Genomic DNA, 13,270 nt, shown 5'->3' on the forward strand with positions numbered 1-13,270 from the left:
CAGAGCAAGGATATGCCACTTGCCCACAGTTGCACAGCTAGTGAGTGGTAGGCCAGGAGTGGAATTCCAGAGTCTGGCCCCTTAACCTCTTCGTAGAAAGGATCTGTTTTTTGTGGGGGAAGAGGGAAGGGTGGGATTTCAGTGTTTTTGTTTTTGTTTTTTTAAAGATTTTATTTATTTATTTATTTGAGAGAGAGAAAGCAAGAGACAGAGCATGAGTGGAGGGGGAGGGGCAGGGGGAGAGGGAGAAACAGGACTCCCTGCTGAGCAGGGAGCTGCATGCCGGGGCTCAATCCCAGGATGCTGGGATCATGACATGAGCCGAAGGCAGACACTTAACTGACTGAGCCACCCAGGCGCCCCATTGTTTTTTTTTTTTTTTTTTTAATTCCTTTTATATCATATTTGTATGGAAGGAAAATTTTTCTTAAATTTTTCTTCTGTGTGTGTGTGTGTGTGTGAAAGGTAATTTGTAGATGGTTTGGACAATGGAGAGGAATACGCTCAGAGGGAGAAGAACAGTTAAGAGACCCACTGCCATCCCAGGTAAAAGATACGATGATGATGAAGACCATGATGAGGGCATACGGTGATGGTTATTATTTTACTGAGCACTTACTATGTGCCACCGTATCTTCACTTAATCCTCACAATGGCCCCATGACACAGATCGTTATCCTTTCAATTTACAAATGAAGAGACTGAGGATCTCAGAGGCTAAGTCACTTGTTCAAGGTCACACTGCAGGTAAGAGGCAGAGCCTGGAGGGGTACAGGTCTGTCTGATTTCAGACTCTTAACCCTTAAGCTTGGACAGCATGTGATAGTGACAGAAACAGACTCGGGGGGGGGGCGTGAGTCTCCTGAGGGGTCATCCAAGTGTGGAGATGTCTAGGAAAAAATAGAAATATATACATTTGGAAACTTTGAAGTTGACAGATGAACAAAACCAAGGGAATAAATGTGTGGAGGATAAAGCTGCCTGGGAATGGTGTTCTGGGAACCATTCCACAGAGGAGACAAGGCTGAGAATGAAAGAGCCTTAGAAGGTGGGGAGTGAAGACCCTGCCCTTCGGCTCTGTAACTTGTCTGCGGGGTAGTGGTAGACAAGTCCTCACTGGCATTTCATCCTCTGCCTCTGTAAAAGTGAAGAAAGGAATCTACATTCCTTTCTTTTCCCTTAAGATTTTTTATTATTTTAAGTAATCTCTACACCCAACGTGGGGCTCGAACCCACAACCCCAAGATCAAGAATCACGTGCTTTACCGACTGAGCCAGCCAGGTGACCCGGAACCTACATTCCTAGATGGCTTCACAAGCTTTTTTGTGATCATAGATGAAGGGCTGGACATAAAGATGCTTTAAGAACTCCAAAGTTCTTTACAATCTAATGTGTATGGAGACAAGAAGGAGCAGTGGAGGGGTCTGAACCCAACAGGTGGGCTGAGGATGCTGGGGAAACAGAGCTGTGAGCTTTCAAAATGTAACAAGAAGGAAGTTACCTAGATATGCTTGTGGGCTGGGTCCAGGTGGAACCCCTGGAAGAAATACAACTCCAGGAAAGACATAAAAGTAGGCTAAAGGAGAGAGAGGAACAGGAAGAGAAAAACTCAAGACTGCAAGTGAAGTGGTTGTTGCCACGGGAGGAGCCCCAGCCTGGGTCTGTAAGTCAGGGTCTCCTGCCCCACCTTTGACCCTATCAGGTTCTTTGACTGTGGGCACATGGCTTCCACTTTCTGGGCCTCAGGTTCCCCTCTGTAAAAATGATAGAGTTGGCATGGATGAAGGTTGGCATGGACGATGAACCCAACAGCCCACCCTGGGAATAACAAGTATTACTACGCCTCACACCAGGCCCACGGCTGTGGGGAACATTGTGTGGAGAAGGGCAGTGAGGCCAGGATGAGTGAGTGATGTCAAGGTGGGTGAGTGAAATCTGCTGGTGGCGTGTGGCAGGGGAGGTGCTTCATTCAGGCCTCACATTTGTCTCCTCCAGCCCTGGCCCCCCAAAACCGGAGACTCCCAGTCCGGGAAACGGAAGGGTCTGAGGAAAGTCCTTTCTGGAATTCTGGAGACAAGGTAATCACTCATGAGATGTCAGCCAAGTGGCCTTACCTCTGGGGGCTGACCTGAGCCCTTGGGAAAAGTCGCTGCTTTGTGAGGAGGTGAAAAGAGAGCACACTGGGAGTGGCCAGATTCTTCTGATAGGTGACTCCTGGGGTCTGGGCCAAGAAAGGGTTTTGGACAGGAAGGGGATTCACAACAGGGCATGCTTGAGAGGAATTGTTTAAGTCTTTAAACCCTTGCCAAGGCCGAGAACATGAGACTGGACCTATAAGTTACTTTAGCTAAATATAGTATGCAACCTGAAAATGCCTCCCTGGGCAGCGTTTGTGTGTTTGACCTCACAGTGGGCACCTCAAGAGGAGGCTGGGCTGGGGGAAGGGATTCTGCGGGGGACAGACAAAAGTGGGGGAGGCACTGGCTTTGAAGACCACATTTCCTCCCTTTTTATGCCTGGGGTGTAACCAGAGACCAGAGTCAACAAGGAATCTGGCTCAGGACTGCTTTTGTTTGCAGCTCTCCATGGGGCGTGACTTGCTTTTTTCAGAGGTCAGTGAATTGTAAATTGTGTAATTTGGGGTTCTGCTGAATCACCGTAGGGGAGACCTTTGAGGGGGTTGGTAAGAGAGGGGTGAATGGTGTCACTCAGGCATCTAAGAAACTCTTGCTGTCTCTAAGACCAGACCCAGCCACATGGAATTCCCCAACTCATAGGCAAGCAGAAAAACATGTGGATTTGGGTGTTAACATCCGAAGTTGCTTTAGCAAATGGAGCTATGTCAAATATCCTAAATAAGGTAATATCCTAAGTTCAGAAAGAGCAGAAACAGTAAACCCAATTATTTTCTATGCCTGATTACACTTTTCTGGTTACAACTATTTGTTGTGGTCTGCGGAAGATACATACATAAACCCTGTGCAATGGAGAAGGTAGCACGCTGGGGACTGCTAAAGGTCTCAATTATTTTTATCTACATTTCCCCTCTCCACCCCTCCCTTGTGCGTTAGCGCAGGACCTGATATTTATTCATGCACTCAACAAAAATCTGTTGAGCATTTATCTTAGTCCAGCCACCATTCTAAGGTCTGGGGATACAGAAATCAAACAAACTCCTGCTCTCTGAGAACTTAAAATCGACTGGGTTGGGGCAGACAATAAAATCAATATATTGTGTAATATGTCAAGTAGCAAGACATGCTATGAGGAAACATGAAGACAGGTACAAAAGATAGAGGGGGGCGGTATCTCTGGGGAAGTGGCGTTGGAGAGCAGTGAGGAGGAGAGCCCTGAGGCTGTCTGAAGTTAGCGTGTCCAAGACAGAGGGGGTGTTCCAGGGAGGGTGCCGGGGAAGTGGTGGGAGGTGAGGTCAGAGGGGAATCAGAGGCAAAGGCAGACCTTGTGGGGCCCTTCAAGAACTTTGAATTTTATGCTGAAGGAGATGGGAAACTTATGGAGGATTTTCAGCAGAAGTGAGACGGGATCATTCTGGCTACAAATTTTAAAATAAATTGAAGAGGGCAAAGATGGAAGCAAGGGAACAGGGTACAGTAATCTAAGCAAGAGATGATAGCGGCTTGGACTGAGGATTTGCCAGATTCTGAATATTTGGAAGGGATAGTTGGCAAGATCTTGTGATGAGTGGAATGTGAACTTAGAAGGAGAGAAGTAAAGATGAGTCGAAGACTTGGGTCTGAGCAGCTGGAGGAATAGAGCTGTTGCTTACTAAGGTAGGGAAGGCTGGTGGAGGAACAGGTTTGGAAATAAGGGGTCCAGGGTTTGGTTTTAGAATTGTTAAGTTTAAGATGCCTGATAAACAGCTAGTAGAGAGGTCCAATAAGCTGTTGGATACATGAGTCTGGAGTTCACGGGAGAGGATGGGGCTACAGGTGTAAATTTGGGAGTGGAAAGCACATGAAACATTAAAGCTATAGGTGGGAGGAGGCCACCTAAGAAGAGGGAATATAGGTGGAGAGGAAGAGCAATCCAGGAGTGAACCTCAGGGATTCCAGCATTCGCGGTTAAGGATGTGAGAAGAATAAGCCAAGGTGATGAGGAGGAACCAGTGAGACAGGAAGAGAGAGTGACATCCTCGGAAGCAAGGAAAGAAGCTGTTTCAAGATGGGCGTGTCCAACTGGGTCAGATGCTGCTGATAGATCAAGTATGAAGAGACTAAAATTAGTCATTGGATTTGGAACATGGAAGTCATTGGTAAGTTTCACCCAAAGGCAGTTTTAGTGGAACCGTGGGGATGAAAGCCTGATTGGGAGTAGTTTCAGAACAGTATGGGAAAAGAGTAAGTGGAGATAGTGAATATGTAGACAATTCTTTCAAGGAATTTTATTATAAAGAGAAGCCAACAACAACAACAACAACAATAGAGGCAATTGCCAGAGGGAGGAATGTCAGTCTCTAATATGGCTCAGTAGCATGCCGGGGACTGCTTTTAAAACAGTGGGTTGTTCTTTTCTCAAGAAAGCAGCTCCAGAAGAACCCTAGAAATCTATCTTGTGACTCTCCTATTGGGGCTTGCTAGGACTCTAACCAGCCCCCTATCTGTTAAGGGAGCTCTAGCATCAGGGGGTCTGCCAGATCGAGGAGCCCCAGGGCACTGTGCCCGGCAGCCTGGATCCGCTGCAGAGCAGCTCTTGCTCTGGGCCCTCAAACTACAAGCGTCTTGAATCACCCCATACGTATGTGGAGCAGTTGATTCCCTGTTATAGGTTACGCTTCTCCAAAACCCAACGGGGCTCACCAAGCCTTGGATTCTTTAGCAACGGTAGGACCAAGGTGTAATAACTTGTTCTTTACCTTTCAGGGGTGTCCTGACATGCCTTAGATCCTCAAAGATCTAAAAACTTTTCTAGAATGGGAAGCAGTACAGGATCCTTTCTCAAGAGGACCCAGGCTTTGGGTCTGAAAACTGGCTCAGCTCTGGAAATTGTGGGCCCATCAGGCTTCTCCTAATAGCTCTTGATTTTTATTTTTTGGCCAGTTCTACAAGCCATGCAACACTCTATTGGCTGCTCCTCTATCTCGTTCCTAAGAACACCATGGTCTATTAACCATCATCAAAACCTCTGTGGGTGGAGGCCCACAGGTCGCCCCTCTGGCTCTGTTGCCTGTTACGGTCTATGTCTGGTTTGGCTCTGAGAGTTAAGCACTGGCATCTGGCCTTCGTTATTCTGGGATCCCATCATTGCCCTTGACACGAGGGAGACTGCTTCGAAGGAGGAGTCACCTATTTTCAGTCTGGCCCACAGCAGAGGGTCATCACTAGGCTTCTCAGAGAGGATGACCCTTGCTGACATAGTCTTTATTGCCTAGTGAAAATAATGTTCTTTGAACCCTTCCAAGAAGCATATGTCTCACACGATAGATTTGTTCTAACATTCCTGGCTCCCTGAGCATTGTGAGTCCTTCTTCAGTTTCCTGCCGTGGCACTCCGGACTCTGCCTGTAATTCACTGTCAGGCATCACCATGTCCAAGCCTCAAGGAGCCATTCAGAAACACACTACTACAAACTGTAAGGGGCTTCCAAGTCAAGAACCTCTCCCTTGCATTCATATTCTGCTCCCCTCCTTGTTCTCCTGTTTAACATCCTCAAAAATCACTCCCACGCATGTGCCCCTAGTTCGCGCTGATGCCTCTCAGCCAAGCCCTGCACCGCTTTCCGAGGATAAGATGTTTTCTGCTGGATTGGGCACTCTGCTTCTCCACTCGGGCTGCCTCAGGACTAGTGACTGGTCCAGGAGCAGTGAATGGAGGCAGAGGCACATCTTCAGGAGAACTACATATTTGTGTGACAGTCACTGTCAAGAATCTAGTCTCACCCAGATCTGGAGAAGAAAACAGAAGCAACATTCAGGTTAATATCAGTCAACGGATGGAATATTTTGGATGGAGTCAGAGAAGCCAAGGAATGTCCCCTCAGGCTCCAGGCTTCTCCCTGAAGGATGGGAAGGAAGTTGGTGGTGGCAAAGTATGTGTGGGAAGTGGGGTCAGTGCACTCTATTGATGAGTTTTCCTAGGTGGCTGTACAGTTCCAGAACCCTCATTCCAGCAAGCAGAACTACGTCAATCATTCATTCATCTGTCTATTCATTAACTTAACATTTATTGAAAGCCTCTTATGCTAGGTATTTGGGTTCAAGATGAGTAAAAACCTGTCTTTGTTTTCCAGAAATTCAGAGTGTAGTGGGCAGTGGACAGAAATGCCATCTACTATTTACTGTCACATGCGATAGAATAGAGGGTGTACAGGCTGCCGTGGGAGTGGAGATGAAATAAGAACACTTGCCTGGTGTGTATGCACGCAAAGGAGGAGCTCTACAATGCCTTGGGTAGTTTCTTGTCCTGGCACACTTCCATTCCTCATTTCTAGAGCCCCTTGACCACAATCACTGGTCAGGGATAATGTAAAGAATCTTGATTTGGTAGCTGAGAGGAGTATAAGGTCAACCTTCCTTTTCATTCTCCACATCTATGCCTAGTTTCTTAATCTGTTTTTGTGACCCATCTCCTCTTATCCCCCAGTTTCATCGTCCTAAATCTCTTTTCTATTTTTATACCCGATGTACGTGCACAGATGTCTTGAATCCCTCTTGCCCAAAGCCCAGACTTTTGGGCAAATCCTTCCTCCCTTTCCTCTGTACCTGTCTTGGGAGAAGGGAAAACCGTCTTAACATGTCCACCAGGTAGCCATTTGATTATCTCATTTCAGCCTTACCATTGTTCCCCTTCTGTAAGTGAGACCCAGGGAAGTTAAGGAGTTCGCCCAAATTCACACAGCTAGACAAGAAAAAAGCAGGGTTTTCGATGTAGACCCACTATTCAGAATAAGTGCCTCTGGATGATTAAGTGCCTGGAAAACGTTCCGTCACAAAGCTTTTTTGCTCAAAGTCTCCCAGGAGAAGAGAAGAAGAACTAAAAAACTGCTTCATAATTTTTTAATCTCTTCATGTTTTCTATCAAAGATTTGGTCCCCTCCATGTACCCCCAGACTTATAAGGCGCTTACACCTCTCCTCCAGGATATGTAAGGATATGAATTTCTTGGGACTGTGAAAGTACAAGTGGAATAGTGGACTTCCCGGGTCACACAGAATGCATATATATTTACTTACTGCGTAAATATCCCTGAATAGGTTTTCAAAGTGATTGTACCAACTTATATTTCCACCAACAGTATAGGTGCCAGTTATTCTCATCAGCATTTGGTATTGTCAGTCATTTGAACTGTAGCCATTCTGGTGAGTTTGTGGTCGCATTTCATTGAGGTATTGATTGCATGTACCTGATTATGGATGAGGTTGAGCACATGATTTAGTAAGTATAATATTTGAAATAGATTTTTTTGACGATACCTTCTTTCAGATTAAGAAAGTCCAAAGCTATAGTTTCCTTTTAGCACAGCTTATGTTGTATCAAAACAACTGAATTTGTCATATTTTCATAATTACTCTATTCAAAATATTTCCTAGCTTCCATTGTGATTCCTTCTTGGAGCCGATAGATTTATTTACAAATGTATTTTAAAATTTCCAAGCATGATTTTCTACATATTATTTTGTTATTGATTTCTAGCTCAAGCCTGTGGTAAGGTAGCGTACTTTGCATGATTTCAGACCTCTGACATTAGTTGGGGCTTGCTTTAAGGCCCAGAATTTTGTAATTTTGGTGTATAAAATAAATGAGTATTCTTCGGATGTTGGGTATGGTATTCTTACAGGCCCATTAAGTCAATTTTATGAATGTGTATACACTCCTGTGAATTTGAACTAGCTTCTGTCTGACCTATCAGATCTCACAGAAGTTAATATTCGAGGCTATGTATCTTAGTTACATATAAGTTTTGAACTTTTATATCTTCTTGAGCTTAATTTTTATCACTATGAAGTCACTCTCTCTGCCTTTGGTAGTGCTTTTAGCCTTAATATATATAGTTTGTCTAATATTGATATCATTATATCCTTGAGAAATCTAATGCTTTAGTCTTGTCTTTTGTAAATAACATGCAATTCAATGTAATTCTGTAAGACAAGCTTTGGCTCTTAAACAGGATATTTAAACATTTATGTATAATCTAATTTCTGATTTTTTAAATTTAAATTTACCATCTTGCTCAGCTCTTCAATTTCTACTATTTGTTCTCTATTCCATTTCTTTCAGTTCTTGATTTCATTGCATTGATCGAGGACTTTAAAATGTTGTTCCAATCTTATAAAATCCTGTGGTGATTGCACTAGCTATTGCAATGTGCACACTTAACTTATACAAAGTCAGTATTAATTGGTTCTTTTCCCTCTTCTTGGACAATGCACAGACCTGAACACACCGTAACCCTATTATTTCACTCCTGACTTAATTCTCTTGCCTTGTATTATAAAACTCCATATATAATTCTCCCCAAGACATTATTTTCTTATTGTTTTATATCTATCATTCCTTTTTGCATTTCTGACCTTTTACCTAGAATCATTTCCTTTTGCCTGAAGGCTATATATATTAGTTCCGATCTTTGGGGATGAATTCTCCCAGTTTTGGTTTGTTGGAACAGTTCTCTTTTCGGGATATATATCTATCCTGGGAACAGGATTCAGAGTTGGCAGTTAATTCCTTTTATTATTCTTATTATTATCTTATTATTTTGAAGCTATTATCCCATTGTCTTTTGGCTTCCAGTGTTGCTGTTGAGAAATTAGCTGTCAGTCTAATTACAGCTCCTTTAATGGCAATCTGTCTTTTTTCTCTGGCTGCTCTTAAAATATTTTCTTTGTTTATGATCTTTAGCAGTTTTTCTATAAAGTACCAAGGTTTTCCTTTGTTTAACCCATTTGGGGTTTCTTGGATCTGTCAATTGATGTATTTAATTAGGTTCAGAAAAGTCTCAGCAATTAACCCTTCAAGTTGTATTTCTGTTCCATAATCTCTCTCCTCACTCTCCAGGACTTCAACCAAATATACATTAAGACTTTAATGGATCTTTTGGGTCAGTGCCAGAATCTGAGAAAAGGTAAGTACAAGAATTAAAAGTAACCATTTTAATGCTTTTATAGCAACTGGCAGACTGATTTTATGCCATGAATCTAATAAAAATTTGGACTTATATTTATTATATCTTTTTCTACTGATTTACTTTAAGTGCATTGTACAGAACTATCCGTTTGTGACATTTTGGCTATTTAAAAAAATTATGAAGGGCTTTTCTAGGTCTCTTATACTCTCTTCTAATTTTTCCTTTATTTTTTCTCTCTATGCTTCATTCTAGATATTTTCTTCCATATTACAAATTCTCTACCTATGTGTAATTGACTATTAAATCTATTCATATGTAGATTTAATATATTCCATATATATCTTAATTGTTTATTACTTTTCAGTTCTAGCATTTTCAGTGGCTCTTTTTAAAAAAAATGATTTTCTGTTCTCTGCTAAAAATTTCAAGGCTGAATTTCCTCTCTTTCAATAAATTAAGTATAATGTGTTTTTTTTTTTTTAAGTATGTAGAAGTTCTAATATCTGAGTCTCTGCACTCTATGGCTGTATTTTCTTGTTTTTCATTCATGTGGTTTTATATCCTTGCTTTTCTGTTTTTGTTTTGCTTTGGTTTTTTTTTTTTGTTTGTTTGTTTTTGTTTTGTTTTGCTGTGTGTATGTGTGTTCAGATGTCTTCAGTGTGAAGGAAAGGGGTTTTCAGTCTTCCCAGCTCCTTGTGGGATATCTACATCCTTGGCTGCCTCATAAGAAGACAATGTGGAAGGTAATAAATGCTTGCTGTTTTGTTTTGTTTTGTTTTGTTTTTTTATTTTTTTTAAATTTTTAAATTTTTAAATTTTTTAAAGATTTATTTATTTATTTATTTATTTGACAGAGACAGCCAGCGAGAGAGGGAACACGAGCAGGGGGAGTGGGAGAGGAAGAAGCAGGCTCCCAGCAGAGGAGCCCGATGTGGGACTCGATCCCGGAATGCCTGGATCACGCCCTGAGCCGAAGGCAGACGCTTAACCGCTGTGCCACCCAGGCGCCCCCTGTTTTGTTTTTTTAAATGCTTGCTATTTAAGCTGCTTAGTTTGGAGTCATTTGTTGCTCAGTAATAGATAGCTAACTCATATATCTGGGTTTGAATACCAGCATTACCCTTTACTAGCTTTGTATCCTTGGACACAGGACTTCACCTTTTGAAGCCTGTTTACTTTTTTTTTTTTTAATGGTAATAACATCTGCTTACAGTGCTATTGAAGCCTAGTCTCTGTTCTACAGTAAATTCTTAATAAATAACTATTTATTTTTATTACATTTATTATTAAGTAAAGTGAATGCTTCAGAACAAAGAAAGCTATAGAGCCACTATAAAAAGCAAGCACAAAACTTCAAAGAATAGCCACCTTGGGCCATTAAGTGTAGAGCCAAGAAATTTTTTTTATTTATTTTATTTTTTTTTATTTTTTAGATTTTATTTATTTATTCGACAGAGATAGAGACAGCCAGTGAGAGAGGGAACACAAGCAGGAGGAGTGGGAGAGAAAGAAGCAGGCTCCTAGCAGAGGAGCCTGATGTGGGGCTCGATCCTAGAATGCCGGGATCACGCCCTGAGCCGAAGGCAGACGCTTAACCGCTGTGCCACCCAGGCGCCCCTAGAGCCAAGAAATTTTATCTGCTTTCCTAGACCCTAAGAAGTAATTGTCAGAGTCCACATAATGAGGATCATGAATTGTCCATAAAAGGTCATAACAGAATCTATGTACTGTCATTTCCTTTTTTTTTTTTAAGGCAGGAAACACTAAAATATATAACATACATTTACTTGTCTTCTTTAACAAAGTGTTTATACTTAAGGAAGTTTCAGCAATCTAGAAAGCTCTTTTCTCTGGAGCAATGGTTCTCAAACTATCATGCACCAAAATCACCTAGAGGGCTTACGGAACATAAAATGCTGGACTCTACTCCCAGAGATTTTGACTCAGCAGGTTTGTATTGGGGCCTAAGACTTTGCATTTATAACGGATTCCTGGGTGATGCCAATGTTGTTGGTTTGTGGCCACATTTTGAGGACCTTTGCTTTGGAACATCTTTGTCTCTGATAAATGAAGCCTTATAAATGTGTTAAGGAACAAGCAGTAACATTTAGGCAAAATGTGGAGGAAAAGAAAATCCAATTGCTTTACAAGGATATACAAGGTCCTGCGTGATGTAACCCATCTATTTCACCTACTTTGTCTGGCGCTGTGTTTCTTATTTCCACACGGCCTTCGTTCTGGTCCTCAAAGACATCGAGCCCATTTCTGTCCCAAGGTTGCACTTGCAGTTTCCTCTGCCTGAGGCTCTTCTCTCCCAAATTACAGCCTCTTTCTGTGTCATCACTGAAGGCCCAGCTCCAAATATCACCTTTCCAGAGAGGCATTCTCTATCTAAAGGAACCATTCTCCATCACACTTCCCACATCCTAAAGTATTCCTTTCATGTCACTTATTGTGATCTGAAATTGCTTTTTTTTTTTTTTTTTTTGCTTATTGGAAAATTCCAATATAGCAGATACCTGGTCTCTTAAGTTCTTTGGTACCTCCCTCCTGGAATGGGCCTTTTATGTGGCAGGTGCTCACAAGATATCTGTTGGTTGGAAACATCAATGTTTGGCATAGGTTTCTTACTTTATTTATTATTTTTTAAAGATTTTATTTATTTATTCGACAGAGAGACAGCCAGCGAGAGAGGGAACACAAGCAGGGGGAGTGGGAGAGGAAGAAGCAGGCTCATAGCAGAGGAGCCTGATGTGGGGCTCGATCCCATAACGCCAGGATCACACCCTGAGCCGAAGGCAGACGCTTAACTGCTGTGCCACCCAGGTGCCCCGGGTTTCTTACTTTAGAACCTAGCTTCTGAGGGGAAGTGAAGAATGCTGGTAACCTGGGGAATATGGAATATGGTCCCTCCCTAACCTGCTTTCCTACATGTCACAGCTGCCAGGATTCTCCCCAGTTTGTAATGTGAAGGAAAGGGGTTTGTACTTTTCCCTCCCCCATGCTGTCTTCTACACTCTTGGTTGCCTCATAAGAAGACAAGATGGTGACTTGGGTGACACTTGTCACTCTCAAGTACTCCAGAGAGTTGCAAAATGGGTGACTTTTTCACCCATCCAGAACGCTCCTAACTTATACAAGTGATTCTCTTCAGAATGACTGGCATCTGCCAAGTCGCCCCCAGCTATAATGAGCGGGGGAGAGCTGCTTCCCTACCTTTGTTGGGTGCCACGTGGGCTCTGACTATAGTTGTTCCCCTCAGGTGGCTCCAACAGTTTGGGATCCCAGGTTAGAAATGACCCGATCCATCCCATTGACAAGGACATGGACCACTAAGAGGAACAAAGAAGCAATCCTGCTTACTCAGATATTTTAAACTTGTATTTATTTTCCTCCCAATGGTTTGCTCATTAAAAATTGAATGCTTGTGCCAATTCTGGCTATAGACAAGGCCTGGCCATTTTCTCTACAGACAATTGTTGGTTGAGCTGACTCACTCGCATACCCTCTCCTCCCCATGTCACTCCCCTGGCACCTGGTCTTGCAGTAATCTCAGGCTGCTGTCATGAACCAGGGGAAAAACAACAGCGCTTTCTCTAGGGAATTAAGGAGTGAATCTCATGATCTAGCCACTGACTTTTACTGTTATTTGCATGAGGTTTGGGGGAGGGTTTTTCCCAAATAAAAAGAATTTAGAGCTCTCTTGGTTGGGGATGTTCTGGATCCCCAAAGCACTAGAGTTAGAAATGTATGTACAGATACATTTCATATTTTATCTGTCCTTTAGATTGGCATGTGGAACATTCCAATTATACTAACTTCTCTCACTTCTGCCCTTTATCCATGCTAAGGCCAGTTAGAGACACTGATTAGTGTCCCTTGATTAGTGACTTTGGCATTGCTTGTACACCTTGCTGTGCCAGGAAAGAGCTGAAGATGAATTTGACAAGAAGCAGAGGCTGTGGGTGGGAGGCTTTGGCAACCCCTCTGTGAGCTGCCTTGAAGGTTTTGTTAGGCCAACTCCTCCTCCTCCAGAGCTTTCCTGTGTTTGTGTGGGAGTTCAGTGCGACGACAACGTTGTAAGTGCCTACTCTCTACCGTGTACTCTTCCCAAGTAGGTGCTGGGCTTCCCAAGACTAATAGAATTCTCTCCCTGCCTTCAACGAGCTCAGAATCTTATTGGGAGAGG

General features: G+C 42.7%; 1 protein-coding gene and 1 long non-coding RNA gene across 2 annotated transcripts in view; both read left to right on the forward strand.

The window, feature by feature from the left end:
* Nucleotides 1-13,270, forward strand: part of LOC148109590 (uncharacterized) — a 123,649-nt gene that overhangs the window by 42,755 nt on the left and 67,624 nt on the right.
* On the forward strand, nt 2,465-10,310 carry LOC123775417 (uncharacterized). The gene is made up of 4 exons (XR_006775067.2): nt 2,465-2,613; nt 9,012-9,078; nt 9,730-9,824; nt 9,936-10,310. It is a non-coding gene; the product is annotated as an uncharacterized LOC123775417 (long non-coding RNA).

The sequence above is a fragment of the Ursus americanus genome, chromosome 8, assembly GCF_024610735.1.
Source record: "Ursus americanus isolate L20-20 chromosome 8, mUrsAme1.1.p, whole genome shotgun sequence".
Taxonomy (NCBI): domain Eukaryota; kingdom Metazoa; phylum Chordata; class Mammalia; order Carnivora; family Ursidae; genus Ursus; species Ursus americanus.